This window comes from Castor canadensis, chromosome 7, assembly GCF_047511655.1.
Source record: "Castor canadensis chromosome 7, mCasCan1.hap1v2, whole genome shotgun sequence".
Classification (NCBI taxonomy): domain Eukaryota; kingdom Metazoa; phylum Chordata; class Mammalia; order Rodentia; family Castoridae; genus Castor; species Castor canadensis.
Window position 1 is genome coordinate 56,902,460 of NC_133392.1, and position 6,803 is coordinate 56,909,262.

Sequence of the window (6,803 nt, forward strand, 5' to 3'; positions counted from 1 at the left end):
TTTTGAGATGGTGTGTGTGTGAATTTTTATATGTGCACGACTACAGTAATCATTAATTCCTCTCTATACAGAAATAATTAATCTTCAAACAAAAATATGTTTTTTTCTGGAAAAATAAGTCCTCAAAACAAAGATATATAAGTATATATACACATACACAAATATTTAAACAAAGATATATATATATATATATATATGAATTTTCAATAATTGATTTTGACTTTTTAAAAATAACTTCCAGAACTCACAGGTCTTCCAGTTAGTTTCATTAATCTATTTTTTGTCACAAACTTGCCAACATATTTTAGGTAGGAACCATATGAATAATGATCACTTGATGATGAAAGAGAACTACTGGTTTAAAACAGCTAGTCATTGTCATTTTCCCAGGAAAATAAATGATAGGAAATAGGTGTCGATAGCTTGTGGGTTTTCTGGGTGCTTCTCCTATAACATATTTAGTGAGCAAGTGAAACCTTTGTCAGATATAGCTTTGGGTAAGTTTTGCTCAGAAGTTATGGATGGTCTACGTGAGAGCCCTTAGCCTCTTTGCTAGACAAGAACCCTGTGTGTGGAAAAAAATGCTGAAGCTAGAAAATGAAGAGGCTATTTGCAAACATTAATCTAGCCTGTACTTTGGTAAGTATCTTATCTTTGCTTCTCCTTCTTGTGTTTTGAAAGTTTTCTGTGCACTGATTTAACAACTATCAGAGACCTCACTTTGGTTAATGAATAGGAGGAACCCCATGATGTTCATGTCATCTTGACACTGACTGGCAGTGAGTGTTCTGGCAAACATCCTGTCTGCACTAAATTGTTTGTAGCATTTGCTTTCTATTAGTCACATACTGCATGAAAGAAAAACTTCAGCTTCTAATTGCACTTGTTTATTGTAAATTTCTCTTTTGAAAATATTCTCATGTATTTGCCTGTGCAACTGTGCATGTAATTGCATTTTGGCAAGAGTGCAAAAACACATCCTTTTTGGAAATGCAGTCTAAGGGCTGTGGTTTTTTTTTTTTTTTTTTTTTTACAGAAATGACATTTTTCAACTTGACTCTACATTGAAGTTTCTTTTGTAGTCATAAAACTGATGAGTTGACAGCCTTGTCATCTGTGCTTCTCCAGCCACGAGTCAGGTACAAAACAGGTGCTTCCCAGTTTTTTTCTGACATTGAACCTTTTTGGACATGGCACATTTGAGGATAAAAAGAAATGTCTTGTAAACCCCTCACACCCAGCTGAGGTCATGCTCATGTACCTCTCAAAGTCCATCAACCAAGTTATATGCAAATGCATTCCAAAAGATGCTGTTGGTGTTGTAACATGGAGGTGAATTGGAGATTTTTTTAGAATAATAATAGCTGCTGAGCTGAAGGATTGCTGTCTAAATCTACTTATCAATAATCTATCAAAGGTGGCAACCCAGGAAATCAACTCACTCATGAGTTGATGACAGCTGTCTAAAGTATCAAGTCATAATTACTAAAAAGGAAAATTTCTTGAGTAAGAAAGTATATTTGATAATTATGTAGTCACCTCAAGAGTGCTGAAAAATGCTCCTTTTAAAAGTATGATATTGCTGGCGAAGTAGCTCAAGTGGTAGAGTGCCTGCCTGGCAATCATGAGGCCCAGTACTGTAAAAAAAAAAAAAAAAGTATGATATTATAAATATGCCATGCAAATTAACTCTCAGAATATGAAGTGATTTTTAAGTGAATGCTTGGAATTTGGTCTTTGTTTTCCCAGGTAGCCATCGGGAATTTCACAACTATAGGCCAAGTGAATTGGCTGTAATAAAAACAAGTAATACTGAAAGGAGAAAAGTGGAAAAAATCATGGTGTTCTTTTTTAATTTGATTCTATTTTGACACTGTTTGACCACCGCATCTTGATTCCCATTGCAAATTTTTTTCCAAAACTTTCTGTCACAGTATTCTGATTTAGCCGAATACATTATAAATAAAACCACATCCTGTGTGTGCTTCTCTCTATTCTATCTGCTGCTACTTACTTTGCCATCTCATTTTAGAACCCCTGTTCATGAATGAACATCTGCCTCTGCTGTCCAGAAAGAATGCCCTCATTGACGCATAAGCACTTCCGATTCCATTGGTACATGACTGAATGCATTTCTATATTTCTTCACTCCTTTTTTTTTTTCTTTTCCAGATGGGGTCTTGCTATGTTCCTCAGGCCAGTCTTAAATTCTTGGGTGCCGGTGATCCTCCCATCTCATGCTCCCAAGTAGCTGGGATGACTGGTGTGTGCCACCTTACCTGCCAATGTCTTCACTCTTATGTAAGTGTTCAGACGTAAATCTTTGAAGTAAATCCTTCAGCTCTTTCTAGAGCTGGTTCCCTGTCTTGAGAGTCTTAACACTCTCTATTATGCATTGTACAAAGAGTAGGCATTTACATTTCTGGGAGATTGTTTTATAGTAGGTTAATAGGCAGTAAGATTTAATTGATAAATAATAGAAGGGACTCTGGTGATTAAAACTCATGACCACCAAATATTGTTATCAAAGAGGGATTAAAACAGATTATAGTTGCTGATGTTTTTTAAAGCAAGGCAAAAATAAAGATATAAGACAACAACAGGCTAGCATGTAGAATGTTGGTATTGTCAGTGAGTGTAAACAGTTGTGACAATTAGGGTAGTGGTTAAAAATGAGATAAACAGAATGACAATTTTTTATTGTATATTTATCTTCCTCCCTGAAAATAGTTTTGAACATTGGAAAGAACATAGGTGATAGAGATGTAGGCATCTGACAGATAGCCTCAGATGATTTGGAAATACTTATTGTATATATGTTTTCTTTAGGTTAGGATAGTAAAATAAGTGTAGAGAAAATAAAAAAGAAGAGAAACCAGCAGGAGAGGGACAGGGGGAAAATAGCATAGCAAGACCCAGGAAAAATTGTTAAAAAGGAAGCAGGAGTAGGGCAGGAGGTTAAGAAAATGTATAATAGATGGGGTGAATTTGCTCCAAGGACATTATATACATGTATGCAAATATCACAATAAAACAATTTTTTTTTTTGCAGTACTGGGGTTTGAACTCAGGGCTTCATGCTTATTAGGTAGGAGCTCTAACATTTAAGCCACTACGCCAGTGTGAAGCCCTTTTGTACAATTAATTCACGCTAATAATTGTTTGAAAAAAAAAAAAAGAGGAGGACTAATTTACCCATTAGGCTGTAAAGATGATAATGGTGAGGGTTTTGTATATCTTCATCTTTGTAATCCCTGACTCTAGAAGAGAACATGTCCTGTAGCACTTGTGTAATAAATTTGTGTTGTCAAAAAGAATAAAAAACTGCACTAGTTTCACAGATATTAAGAGGTGTTGATAGCCACACAAAGTTTTGCAGTGAGATACATTTGGAAAATGCCATATTACATGAATCCTGCTTTAAAAAGTCTTTGCTAAGTTTTCTTAGAGATTTAAACATTTCATGTGAATTTTGAAGAGTTCCAAACTTACTTGACCAAAAGATCCTTTCCGTATGGTTTTCCAAGGACTTTAATGTAGCTCTGATTCCATAAAAAAGATTTAGGAACACCAAATTAATTACATCAGACTGAAAACTTAGATTAATATAAACATATCAAGATCTTATATTATGCTTTAACACTTCCCTGAAAATAATTATTTCTAATTTGTAATTAAAAATAAAGTACAACTGTTTTAAGAAATATAACTGAATATAGGATTTTCTGATTACTCTTTTGTGAATGAAGTGTGATGACCCTCATGCTTCTTACCCAACCATCACCTGAAGAAACAGAGATTTTGCTTACATAAAATTCTACTTAATATCCCAATAAAATAAAACCACCAATAACATTACTCTAATAGTAGAGCTTGGACTAGAATCTGTGATTCAAATCACTAATAGTGGGTCCTCATATATATCCATAGTCTCACATTTCGGATTTTTTTTCTTATTAGGGCCAATGACATAGGGCTAGTAACTTTGACAATTTACTCTTGCTAAGCATTACTTGAAACAATAGTAATGATGAGCTATTCCTGTCAATAATTCCTAAAAGAAACAACCTGTTCATATGGCCTAGTATTACTGCTCAGGCTAAGTAGAATCACCGCTGGATCTGCCTTCAGATTGAGCAATTGCTTCATTAAATTACTGAAATACAGATCATTTCACTTATTTCTAATGAAGAGGCAAGAACAATAGCAATAGAAAATATAATGGTTTGAAAAAACTTCTAATATTTTCCTATAGAAAAAAGGCAAATTTTGTTTTGAAATCCAAGATGGTTTTTACATATTTAAGTAATAGAATCTGTCAAAAGTCAGATGGGCTATAAATAGTTACCTCCAAAAGTAAGATATTAATTTTATATAACTTTCCATTTTTTAAAAATCATTATGAATTATAGATTTTAATGAAATATTTAAATGCACAAAGGTAAATAGAGTAGCATAATAAAACCTCATGGACTGCTCACTTCTCCTCACCAATATTAATTCAAACACTGTCTTGTCTCACCCCAAACCTTTATATTTTACCAGCAGTAAATTATTTTGAAGAAAACCCCAAACATTGTATTATTTTGTGATAAATAGTTTAGTAAGTTATGGAGTATTTTATAATGTGTGTGCTACAAAAATGCTATCATTATTATTGCCTTTGTTACCATATAATTTGAGTCCAATTTTAATGGGAAACTCCCAAGTTGATTTCCCTGTCTATAAAAGCTCATCCCTAGTTTTATTCCCCTCAGAATGGCAGTTCTGTATTATGCTTCTCTTGTAAAATTTTCTTTTCAATACACTTAGCAGAAATTCAGCCATGTTTCTGAGAAATGGAAAAGACTGATTATATTTATGGAAAGTTAAGGTTAATGGGTATTGGGCCTGTGCTTACTTTTCAATCTTGTACAAAATTCAGATCCCAATGGTTTGAAAATGAGTATTATTGTTATTTGATGTATGTTTTTAAGACTATTTTAATTTAGTCAAAAAGTAAGCCAAAGAATTCTGAACTGTTTTCAGATATAACTGTTGTATTTAATCTTTAATCTCAAAGTTGATTATTTTAAGCATTTTTTCTGTCTTTAGTGCCTACATTTCAAAGTAACAAAATAACTGTGAAAAAAGTTTCTTTATAAAGGAATTACACCTTATATAAGATTATACATAGTATCCTTTATATATAAAAGATATTATATATAATAAAAATATATAAATATCAATACATTTATAATATATAAAGAGTATTATATATCATCTTATATATTATATAGAGAGATATATATCCTTTACATACAAGATATGAATAAGACCTCCTGACTCAGGAGTTTCTTTTGAAAGAATTCATAATTCATAACACAATGATAGACTAACTTATTAGCTTGAAACTAGTGTAAATTTCACACTCCTCTGAGTTCTTGACTACATATATATGCATATATATATGTATATATATATAGGTGGGACTAGGATTTGAACTCAGACCTTTGCACTTGATTAGTTTAAGCCTCTTAAGTAGCTAGGATTAGGACTAGAGGTGTGAACCACCAGTGCCTGGCTTGGCTGAAATTTTTTTTTAAAATCACTACTTTATTGTCCTTTAGTATTAAATAAGCTAAATAGTATATTCAAGGTAATACTATTACATAAAAATTGATTTGGAATTAGAAATTAACAATATGTACAGTATCATGTGGTGTAGAATGATATCTAACTTTGTACAGAATAATTTTCACCACAGCCATGTGTTGAACACACATGCAGTCTCTAGCTAGTGGTGCTATTTTGGAAGGTGAGGAAATGTTAGGAGGTAAAGACCAGCTGGAGGAAGTAGGTCTCTGGATGGTGTGCCTTTGAAGGTTGAACCTGATCTCTGGTCCCTCCCAGCTCTGTTTCTTGTGTAGAATTAGATGAACACATGCCTGCCATCATGATGTTCTGTCTCACTAGGGGCACAAAAATATACAGGCAAGTGAACATTGACTGAACCTTCTGAAATGTGAGCCAAAATAAAACAATCATCCCACAATTTATTTACTCAGGCATTTTGTTCACAGCAATGAAAAAGATAACTATAACAATACATGAAGTCTCAAAATTAATTATCTATACCAACAGGAAAATAGATGTCACCCTTGTATATACTGATGTGCTATACTATGAAATGTCCAGCTTCACTTCCAAAGTGTTCTTGCCTAATGTTTTAATCAAATTTAACCTAAATCTCTCTATATTAAAAAAAAACATGGAAAGAAAACAATTTCAGTCCTAAGATACTCTACCCAGCAAAACTATCATCCAAAATTAATAGAGGAATAAAAGTCTTCCATGATAAACAGAAAATAAATAATATATGACCACAAAACCACCATTACAGAAGATTCTGAAAAGAATACTACATACAGAAGATGAAAAAAAGAAACATAACAAAAGGACGGGAAGTATTAAACTCATGAGAAGAAAAGACAAGCACTCAGAGAGTAAGATTGAATTGTCTGCACCTGCTCAAATCCTTAAAAAACAAAAACAACTAAATGGCAGGAATCACCACACACTTCTCAACATTAATACTAAATGTCAATGGACTCAACTCCCCCATCATAAGTCACCATTTGGCAAACTGGATTGAAAAGGAAGACCTGACAATCTGTTGTTTACAAAAGACCCACCTTATTGACAGAAACAAACACTGGCTTAGTGTGAAAGTCTAGAAGATTTACCAAATTAATGGCCCCCCAAAACAGTCAGAAGTAGCAATACTTATATTGGGTAAAGTGGACTTCAAACTTAAATTACTC